Consider the following 12,468-nt stretch of genomic DNA (forward strand, 5'->3'; position numbering starts at 1 on the left):
CTCCAGTTTTATTCTGTTTTTATTTCAATTTTAATAAAACATAACAGTCACACAAAAGAGAGGTATATGCTTTTTCTGTAGACAAATAAGGCTATAGGAAAAATTCAATCCCTTGAGTTACATTTAATTTTTGTGTTTTTCATCAGGATGCTATGAAGACCTATTAGAGCCTGAGATACTGCAAATTGGGTGTAACCATTTTAGGCCCTACTGTTCACAGCAAGGACATATCTTTCTGCCTTAGCCTATTGAGAAGGACAAATGTATTTGGGGTTCAAATGAGTAAGAAAAAAAACACTACTCTTTATTTTACATAGCATGCCACCAAGATAAAGTGAGTAGAACACCTACATACAGTCTTCTAAACATGTTCTTTGCCTGGCTTTTATTGATATTTCACCTTCAAGATTATAATTTAAATTCAGTTTAACTTTTTACCAATTTTGTCAGTTCAAAAGAGTTAATTCTCAGGGAAGTATGGAATAAAGTTTTCTGAGACTCTTAAACTCTTGAGGAATCACATCCAATATGTAAGAATATCTGTTTAAAAGGTTTAATGAAACTCCATAGCTAAATGCAATAATAAAACAATTTTATTTTCCTCCTTGGGAATGAGCCAAGATTGACACAACATAGCACAGGTTTAATCTTCAGGACAGTTCAGAGAGACTAATAGAGGTCTCCTCAGCAATAATAGAGGTAAGTTTAAAGCTTCAGTAGAATAAACATAATTGGAATGCCATCTTCTTAATAGGTTTAGAACAAACCAAAGTATTATATACAAGCTTCTTTCTGTTTTTCCAGTTGTGCCTGGAGATGATACATAAATATGTGCAGGCCTCTGAAGACCATTTTAAAGAGAAATTTAACATGGACGGATGAGTATCGAGCAGAATTTAAGATCAGGAATGCAATTTTTATGAACTTAATAATGTCATCATTTGTTTCAAACCAAGTTGCTCATTTTCTGTTGCATAGATTTCATTCTGACCTTAATAAGAAAATAGCATATTCCTGTGTGTGTGTTTTTCTTCTCTGAAGCTATAATATAAAAAATAGCATAAATCAAAGCTGTTTTGACAGATAAACAACACAATTTTGTAACAGGATGAAAATTAAAAAAAAAGTCTGAATAGCTGATAAAAGATGAGTTGGACTGGGAGGATTGATGTCAGAGCTGAAGGCAGCATTAGAGATTAGATGCTCATTGGCTTTTCAGCAAGCTTGGTGACTCATTCTACATAAATGAAGTTTGTGATATGTAATGAAAAGCTTTCTATCTTCACTGCAAGCAAATTAGCAGGTATTTTGTGGCAGGAATGTTAATGTTATCTCGCATTTGTTTCTGAGCAGGAGCCCATTAACAGAGCAGGTTTGAAAAGAATTTCACTTTTATAACATCAGGTGCCGAAGGTATTAGAACAAGGTCACCCCTGTAAAATAATGAGGGAAAATTAGGTTATAAACATGCAGTGCCTAAAAATATATTCAATCTGCTCTGCAGAGTGAATGCAATATAGGATCACCCCAAATTGCTAATTTTCATTTACTTCAAATGATACTCAGACCCTCAAGCCAAATTCAAAAAGTTAAATATTAAAGGAAAACAGGGTGAGGGAGGATTCATGAGGCTCATAATAGACAGCTAGCCAAAATCAATAAAGTCCAAATACCTGTATGTGAATACAACCTGCTTCATAATTTATAAATCAGCAAACTTTGATTACTTTATACAACAAGGCTCAGAGGTCCACATCATCTGTTCGGGAGAAATATCATAGCAGAGAACAGCAATTGAGAGAGAAAGGTAAGACATTGCTTGTTTTACAGGACATTAAAATATAAGAGAAGGTCAAATGATTATTGGGAGTTCTATCAAGACTAAGAGAGATGGTTTAGAAGATAAAATGTCAATAATGTTCTTGAAAAGTGGGCTAGTGCAAGTGGGAATTGTTCTGTTCCTTTTACAAGTACATATGAGGAGAGATGTGTAGTATGTATGCAGAAAGCTCACCAAACCTAAGCTGTCAGGTTTTGGGAAATGTATCATCATTCATAATGGATCACTGAGTTCTGATCACCTGGCTTTAAGGATTTGGGTAATCATTCCTACAGCCTTCCTTGTACCAGAAATAGGCTGATGTAGCCTCTCTTCTTGACCTGAATATCATTGGCCCACTTGCCTGACCCTCTGTCTCCTGGGCCATGGTTTCTGCCTCATTATTCATTCCTGAAACTAAATTAAAGCTTGTTGTGATTCCCTTCATCCTGCCCAAATATAACAAGACTAAATGGAGATTAAATTATGAGAAACCAATTCTGACCTCCATCTACAAAAATCCTTCAAAGCAATGTAACAATTTGATTTCTTGATTAAGCAATTAATTAGAAAAGTATAAGAATAAGTAGAAAAGTAAAAGAAAAAAGGTGTTTAGAATAACAATAAAGTTTTTGTTGAATTAGAAAGTTACTTTAGCAAGAATTTAATTATAAATTAAACAGAAAAACCAGTTATAAAAGCTACTTCTTAGATATCCATTGACCAAGGCTAGTGATAGGTTTATACAGGTTGTATCACAACCTGAAATTTAGTGTGCCTAGAGTTTAGTAGATTATAAAAACAGATTGGTTTAATAAATGATTAAGTCATTTTGTCCAAACTTTTTATGTTAGAGCTGAAAAATCTGAGTCTTAGAGGGCTAGAATAGCTCACCCAAACTCACAGGGTAATTACTGACAGAGTTGTAAAACATTAGAACCTAGGTATTCAGGTACTTGTTTTGTTAAAAATAAAAGAAAACAATATATTTATTTTATCGACTGGTATAGTTATTCTCAAACCTGGCTGATTATTAGTATCACTGACATTTGGGCACAACTCCAGAAAATTAAATTTAGAATCTCTGGGGGTAATGTGTATCACACATATGTTTTAAACTTCTTCTCAAATGATGCAATGGATAGAGATATGACTGAACTACATCAGGCCATTAGAAGATTCCATTATAAAATGTTGCAATTCCTTTATCCCAGGAATAGAGCACTGTTTAACCCAAGGTAATTTTTAGAAAAAAAAATAATATTAGGATCAATTTAATGCTTAGCATAGAAAATGCTATGTATATGTTTTCAAAGCTCCTGAAACATATTCAGTTAACAATATAGGACATGTATCAAGGAAACAGCCAATATAAGGTAACATGGATCTCATTTTTGAAGAAACTCAGAAAATAAATCAATGCTTGTCTAAAGGTTATAGAGTAATGTGGGAACTATTTGAGCTCTAGTGATTACAAGATCAGAAGATTAAAAAATAACCCTGAGGGTGTGCTTTAGGAACAATTTCCTCTGAAGATATATGGGAGATTTATGAGAGAGTTGAAATCATTTTTGATCAGAAATAACCTCAACCTGGGAAAAACATTAGAGCAGAGTAGAAATGGCAATAGGGACATTGTCAGAGAGAATATGTTCTTTATTCACATTCTAAAGGCTAATCATTTAACACTGAAAGAATAAGAACCACCTAGTAAATTAATGCAACTAACAGGAAGCCAAGAAATCAACCATGTTTCTGCTACAGTCAGTGATGTGTGAAGAATGAGATTAGACTCCTTAAACCAAGGTAATCCTGGAACTCAAGGCATAAATATTATCCAAATATAGCAAATGCTTGTAAAACAAATAGCAGAATGAAATGTTACAATCCAATTATATAATACATAGTCAATGCTATAATACTAAGAAATTTTGTGTGGCCAAATGAATGTTTAGAAAATAAGCCAATCTCAAAAAACCAAAGGTGATGTGCAGAAGCTAATCCATAATAAGCGGGGGGAGAAGAATGGAAGTTCAGTGGATTAGACAAAGGGGAATGAAGGAGGAAGACCATGGAAAGAATCTGACATAACTTTTCTGTGTACATATGTGAATATACTAGAGTGAATCTCATCATAGTGTATATCCGCAAGGAAATAATTTATAATAAGTAGATAAAAATAACTATTGTAAATGGCAGAAAGATCAATTGAAGAAAGGGAAAGGGAGTGGAAAAAGGAAAGGGAAGGAGAGGGACTGTGGTCCTAATTAGAATAATTCCATGCTTTTATAATTGAATAAAAATGAATTCAACTTTATATATTACTAAAAAGAACCAATAAGATAAAGAAAAAAGAAAATAAGTACTGTGGGAAGTTAAGAGACAAGGAGAACCAAGGCTCCCAAAAGATGGTCAAGCCAAAATCTAAGTATGTGAATTCAGAGAAAGGAAATAATATTACTTCTAATTTATTTCTCCTATGCTTGCTTCTTCAGTCTCATTGTCTAGTACTTCCCACTTAATATAGCTTTTATCCTGGGGGTTGAGAGGGAAAGGGAGCATTAAGAATTGAAATTGACCTTCCTGACTAAGCCTTTTGCAGATCTGCACAAAAGATGCATGTGGTGGTCTCCTTATTCACCTCAGAAGAAGACATTGATAGACATCATTCCCTTACCCCCTTCTAATTAAATACTTCCTATAAAAAGGGGATGAATTATTGTGAATGTTTATAATTCAGATCATATATTAAAAGGTATTTATAATTAAACAGTCTCAGAATTTTGTCTTCTAAATAAGCTTGTTATAGAAGACAATGGTGAGTGGAATAGAATAAAATGTAATGGTATAATTATGGGAGTTGCAATGCATGAATCCTTATTTGCTTATCCACTTATTTAGTCAGTCCACAAAAGTAGATTGAGCACAATAAATACTACTGAGATAAACATGGGGCCTCTAAAGGTGAAAGTTAAGGCTTGATCTGTCACTGAGCAATAGTATTATAATTAAGAATAATATAGACCCAGAACGAAGCAGAATATAAGGCATACTGTTAATGTTATAGGAGAAGTAATTTTAATGAGTTTTCCTCTAACCTGGTCCTAATTTGTCTTATTAGAAGAAAAAGAAAACATCTATTCACTTTTTTCATGACAGATAGAATGCAACATTAACTCTACTTAATTCTTATTCATTAGCAAGCTGGTAGTAAACTCACACCTTCTATCCTTGTTACACTACTCAATCTCTCCTATTTCTGTTATAGTTAAATTTTGTTTCATTTTTTTTCCTGCAGTGTTGTAACATGCATCTTACTAGTCTCCCTGCATATGGTGCTCATACTTCTATTGCCACTTCTCTAAAATTAATGACTGATTTCTCTAAGAAGCAAATCTTATCATATTACCACTATGCTTAAACTTCAAGAGAACAGAGGTTCTCTTTGTGCAGTTTATTATATCTCTAGCAACTAATGTAGAATCAGACACAAAATAGATGTGTAATAAATATTTTGAATGAATAAATAATGTAATTGTAAATTTGGGAGAAATATTTTGTTATTTATGAATATCATGAAACTTCAACTTAACTGAAAAAAAACTATTCTGCCTCTTTCAGATCATGGAAGTCACAATGACACTTCCAGAGCTTAGAGAATTGAAATACTATGAATGGCTCATAATATGTCATATATATATATATATATATATATATATATATATATATATATATATATATATATACACATACATGTCCACACATTATGGATATTTAAGACATTATATATAATTACATATATAAACATAATTTTATAAATATGCAAATTTTATGACAAGACTATGAGGATAATATTTTCTACATAGACAATTACATAAATTTTCATCCAAAGTAGCCCTAAAGGGAAATATATGAATATTATTTCATAAAGAATGTCATTGGCACTACAGCAATCCTTTAGTAGAACAACAAATAAGATGCTCTGCTATTTATGATGTAATTATCATTTACAGTTTGGGCCATTTATTGTATATTCCCCTCTCCCCAATAGGACTCCAACTTGCCTCAGTTAACCACTCTTCTGCTAGTTTCCGTCCTCGCTGATTTGACGTTTGTTGACTCCTTTCCAGTTTCTGGCATTAGGCATTGCATTCTCTTGGCCACAGTAATTGTTTCAGGGAGGAGCATTTGACACAGACAGAGCTAATGAGTTGTAATCAAATATCCACTGGGACTACAGAACTTGAATGTCAAAGGATGCAGAGCTGAAGTGTTGCATCCATCTTGGCACCAGGAAGGGAATGCCTATCAAAGAATGGAGCCCACACAAAGAACCTGGAGCTAGTGCTTGGGAGAAATCAGGCTTGGTGACAGCAGATGAGCCTCAGGAACAAGGCAAGCTTATCCACAACTGCTCTGTGTGAGCTAATAGAGTCCTTTCTAAATACAGCAAGGCTTGTTTGGGTTGGTCTCCTGCCACTGGTAAACAAGAGAGCCTAAAACTGATACTTAGGTATCATGTAACTTCCATACTCCCTCAGTGTCTGGGATATATGGGTTCATCCCAGGCAACTGGACTCAGCCTTGAAATGTGATAGATTGGCTTCTGGTCCAGGACACTATTTCTTAGTGAGTTAGCCCAGCTACTGAAGTGCAAGCTGTAAACACAGAGATAAAACTCAGTTCTGTCTTACAGACTGTGTAGAGGACACCTATCTAGTTTCACTGGTATTAGGCTTCATCTGTTACTAAGAAAAGCCTCACAGCCAAACAGACTTCCCAGATCCCAGATGAGCTCCTGTTCCAGAACCATCCCGCCCCAAGAAAAAGTGACAGGGAAAATTCAGATAGAGGAAGCAAACTTCTGTTTAACAGGAAGCATTGTTTTCTGCCTTTATTCAGTGAACACTGAAATTAGGACCTCTCTGCATATTCAACAATTGGGTGAAAAAGAGTCTGTGTTGTAGTGCAAAGGACTTTTAACATTTTGTGGTGTATTTTAGGTGAAAATCCAACTGCCCTTTTTAATTCTTTAATTCACTTTCCATATTTGATAGTTTCCTTTCTTTTGTGGAAAAAGAAGGGCCAGCTGGGGGCAGTCCATGCTGTGACATGAGGACCAGAGGCAGGAAAGACATGATCTGACAGCTGCTGAGCTAATCCTGGTCTTTGACACTCAAATGTTGAAAGGTCAAGAGAGCAGTTATGTTACCGCATCCACCTATAAGTAGTTGTTGATGTGTGAAATGGCATCTAAAGAGAGCCCTTTCATCAAAGGAATTTGGAAAATGGATGAGCGAGGAAAAACCTTTGGCTCAGGGAAGCATAGAAGTCATAAACTTAGTTTGTTAACTGCTCCATCAAGATGTGATGATTTCTTAGATAAGAATGGAATGCTTGCCATCTGCTCTTGCCAATGCATCTTCCAGACTGTTATCTACATGAGCTTCAGAAACCACACACTTGATCATGACACTTGCCTGCCCAAAGTATTGGGAAAGGAATTAAATGATAGATATTATTGCTGCCCTCATTGATTTCATGTTGGATATATAAATGATGGTCAAAAGTACGTTGAGCCAAGGCCAAGTGGTAAGTACAAGAAACAAGATACAGAATCAGTAGAGTGAGTGTTTCAGCTGATGAACTTTTAATGGAAGAGGTTAAATCTAACCCGTGGCCTAAAAAAAGGATAGAGATTAAGTATGTTGAAAAGACAGAAAAAGATTTCTACTTGAGTAAACAAAGCTCAGAGAAAAACAAGTAAAACATTTGCAAAACAAAAGGTACAAAAAAGAAAGGAATCCACAAAATTCCTCTTTACCAATCCTTTAAACTGTTTTTTGAAAAGAATCACAGTCTTTCTCTGTTATAAATCAACCTCAGCAATCATTTCTTGTAAATAAATTACCTGAGGGAAAATGCAAGTTTTAATTCACTCTTGGATATTTTCATATTTTTTAAAATATAGAGTTAGTGTATCATTTCTGATGATCTGTAAAACCAGACCCAAAAGAATTCCAATTATTCTATTAAATTACTCTGTAATTGAACTAACATCTCCACTCTTGATAAAATAGGTTCTTATGTCCAAAGCAGTGTGTGAGCTATTGCTGAGTGTCTTAATGGCTCCTGTGTTTGCCTGCGTACTCTCATCCTAGTCTTCAACTAATTGCTTTGTAAAACACTTTGGGATAATTTGGTTGTGAATAGTACTGCATAAAGCAAACACATTTCTTGTCTCAAGCATCAGCTCATGTTGGGAGTTGAAGAACTGCTAGTACTGCTTTTTATGTTTGCCTTAGCATTAGATATTTTATGTTAAACATAAATATATTGTAAAGTCCCTTTTTAGAATGGCATATTTTCAGGTATAAGACAGAAAGCCTTTAAGCTAGAGAATTTGGGGGGACAATATATATTCAAAAAAAATCTCACCTCATATTATTATTGGACTTATTTTTATTTTCATGACACAAAATATTTTGCTTTAAAATGTTTTATTAATAAATTTGATGAATATTGCCTGTGAAATAATTATCCTTTTAATATTTGCCACATTTACATGCAATTGACTTTTAAAGAAAGGAAAAGTCATCCAACATAAAATAAATATGAGCAGAATTAATTTTCTGAAATTATTTAAAAATTAATAACTATTGATTAGTGTCTTGTATTCAAGTCATCTTTAACAATCGATGGTATTGTTTCAGATTTAAGTCCATCTCTTCCTTGGTAATCCTCTTCTCTAAGTGTTAGAAATATGATTTAGAGATTATGCCTGCAATTTGCTATTGTGTACATACACAAGAAGATAATTCTGTCGCTGCAATTGTGTGGCATCTAAGGAACCCATTCTGGTGCCATTAGTTGTAATCTGCTCAGATCTTCTCTGTAAGAAGATATCTCCTGAAAAGTGGATGAAGGCCTTTTTACTATTCTTTCATTACAAATATTCAGTATTGAGACTTGTACCTCAATTTCCTGTAGAAAAATGATGATTTACAATTGCAAGAAAACCGGGGTGTTCTTCATCCATGTCTGAAAATAATCAGTTTGCGGACATATTTCATGCTCTGAAAACTTAAATACATTCTAAAGTGCATCACGATTAATTAATAAAATCTTAATAGTATCATCCTAAAAACAAACCCAAGCTTTGAGTATGAAAGAAGCAAGAGCAGAACAGAAATTGTGAGTTTTAGTGGAATGACCTATTACTTATACTGAACAATTGAAAAACATACACATATACATGTTTTTCTCATGTAGACAATGGATTTGCAGATCTGCATGCCCAGGGAGTCCATTTAGAGTGGAAATAACACTTTTGTCCCTTTGATAAACCATTAACTGCCTTAAATGAAATTTGATGATCCTTAGTGAGTTATTAATAGATTATTCCATAGAGTAATGATTAAATTAGTAAAATCTCACATCAGTTCAGTAACTGTATCCAAAGGAACCTGGAAATTGATGCGTCTTTACAAAAAAAAGTATTTTTTTATTCTTCCCCATGTATTTCATCACAATATTACTTTTTAAATGTACATACCATTATTAAGAGAATGAGATACTATCTGAATATCAATGGCCTACTCCATGTGATTTGTTTCAGGATACATACTTATGTTATTCTGGAGAATAATTATACAGAATCCAATAGCATTTTGTGTACTTAATGTTAAAACCCCTTAAGATTAAAATTTTTAAACATAGTTTTCATTTTATGAGGTTTTACATTTGTGGAGGTAAGGGAATTCTCAAAGATGTTTCCCTTGCAGCAATCTGTATTTGAGTACATTGCAAGTAATATAACTAGTATTGAGGGCTTTTTATTGACTTCAGATTGCTTGCAGACCAACTGCTGACACAGAGCACTGAGTTATGCACACGATTTGAAAGAAAACAGTCTTCGTGAGCCTGTGGAGTTATATGTCACCATTGACTGCAGTCTATGGGATTCACTTATAATGACTGTGGTTATCTTTAAATATCTTGATTTGGAGACTGAAATTCTAGGGAATATTTTTGTTGCAAAATATTGTTACAAATTTGGCCACTAATAAATAACAAAACACGTTAAAAATTAGAGGGAAGAACCAAAGTCATTGAATGAAAAGACAAAGTCCAAAGATTCTCTGTTCTATTTTCCAATAGCCTAGAGACTAAACTGCAGTGCTGAGAGGCAAGTTGGGATTTTTAACTCAGTATGCCAATATGGCAAATGTCCAGAACATGATCACAAAACAGCTGTTTTCCTCCATAACAGGGTGAATTATAGTGCATAGTAGAGCCAACAAACCTCTTAGCATTTGTGCAAAAGGTTCTTTTGCCAGCTAGGGAGAAAGCATCAACAAGCATTGGCTTTGGAAGAGTTGGCATCAATTTAACTATTTGTCCATGACAAAAGTCTTTCCTATGAAAAGTTTTGTACAATAATACTTCCTTAAGGATTTAAGAACAGAGATGTAAGTGATGGAGGAGGAGCCCATCAAACAGGAAGACAGGTGTGGAGTTTTCATAAAATGCCTTTAGAAAGTGCATACCATGTTTTTTGAGTTCTTCTTTATATGATAGAAACATAGTTCTTAAAGATTATGTCATTAGTGCCTGAAATATTTCATCTACAATAATATAAACAGATATAAACAACCAGGAAACCATTGAGAAACATTGTCATCAAGGTCAGAAAATTATGGAGGCTACATTAAGTTGTACTTTATCCCTGAGCAGCAAATAAAGTGGTCTCCAAATTAAAAAAAATATATAATCAATTCAAATAAGAATTTGGATCACTAAGTTTCAATGAGTGGGAAAAATGAAGACTTTTGAATATGAAGCGAAGACATTGCATGCTACTCTTTTTATAGAAAACAAAACAGGAAGAGTACCTTCAGCAGACCCTGAATCTGACAACTCTTGATCTTGGACACTTCCCCATCACCAGAACCATAAGAAGTAAATATCTGTGGTTTAAGCTGGAACTTGTATTTTGTTACAGCAGCCCAACGTGACTAAAGTGCTTTGTTCAGCACACAACCTGTCTACTTGAGCTTCTTAGTTCATTGAGCTAGTAATTTGCCTGTCCTGGAAGGCCATTCTATTTTCTCCACACAGTTATGAGTTCTATCTCTCCTGGTTAGAATAATTCTTGGAGTGTTGTTTAGTAAGAGACTCCTTTATTACATGTTCTTTGTTGGTTATTAGAATCAGGGCAAGATTCTCATCTATGTATTACTGTAGACTCAGACTAGTACAAGTGTAGTGGGTTGCCTTAAGTGATATTCCCAAGAATCTCATGTCTGTTTGCAGCCTTGGAGTGCAATTTTTCTTATTTTATAGTACTGGGGATTGAACCTACAGGCTCATGCATGGTAGGCAAGTGCTCTTCCATCAATCTACATCCTCAGTCCCTCAGAATGTAACATTATTTGTAATTAGAGTTCTGTAGATACAGTTAGTAAAGGGTCTCAATTGAAATAGTCCTGATTTGAAGGTGGGCTCAAAATCTGATGACTGGTGTCCTTATGAGAAAGCAGACAGCACAGACATGGAGGAGAAGACTACGTGAAGACAGCAGCAGAGACTGGAGTAATGTTTGTACCAGCAGAGGGATGCTAGGAGCTACCAGATTGTAGAGGGAGACAATTCTTTCTTAGAACCTTCAGAGGGCGCATTAGCACTGGTGACACCTTGATGTTAGAACTTTGACCTTGACAACCATGAGAGTACATAAAATTTGTGTATTTTATTATCCTGCTCTAGGAAACTAATACAGTTAGTGCACAGTAAATATTTGTTGGATGACTGTAAATGAATAAATACATCTGTAGCCTTTATGTTCACTACAATGCTTTATCTTCATTATTGGGTCATTTCTGAAAAGAATTTATAATATTTATACTTCATAATAGTTTATTTTTTGAGGAGTGAATGGAGACCCATTTATGAATATTTGAATAATTTTTTTAGCAATATTTGAAAATAAAATGGAATAAAACACCACACAATTCAATATAATTATAAATAAAGAACCAGTTATGGTAGTGTATACCTGTAATCCCCGCTATATGGGAGGCTGGAGCAGGAGCATCACAAGTTCAAAGCCTGCCTAACAACTTTGTGAGAGTCCTTCCTCAGAACAAAAAATTTAAAATGGGTTGGGGATATGGCTCAGTGGTAGAGTGCTTGCCTCGTATGCACAAGGCCCTGGGTTAAGTTCCTAGTATTGCAAAAGGAAATTTTTTTTAATTATAGAAAGGAAGGAAAATATTGGATAACACATTTTTCATGAAAATATTTTGTGAAAATTTTGTCTCAGTTATGCGTTCTTTTGTGTGTGTATATATGTGTGTATGCTGGGTTGCAATATAAAAAATATGTTTTACTTTGGGCTACAATAATTCAAAATGTTTAAAAGCCACAGAGACATGTTACTCAGGTTTAATATGGTCTGTACAGTGTTTTTGTATTAAAATAAAGAAAATTTGTCATTTATCCTGTCATATCAATGCAAATTTACTGTTATCTGTTCATAAATATCAGGAACACATATGAGAAAGAAAGAAGTAAATTTTAGTTGAGAAAAAATACACACACAGGAGTAAGAAACCTTATAGGAAAAATAACTACCACCAGAAGTTATA

The sequence above is a fragment of the Marmota flaviventris genome, chromosome 2, assembly GCF_047511675.1.
Source record: "Marmota flaviventris isolate mMarFla1 chromosome 2, mMarFla1.hap1, whole genome shotgun sequence".
NCBI lineage: Eukaryota > Metazoa > Chordata > Mammalia > Rodentia > Sciuridae > Marmota > Marmota flaviventris.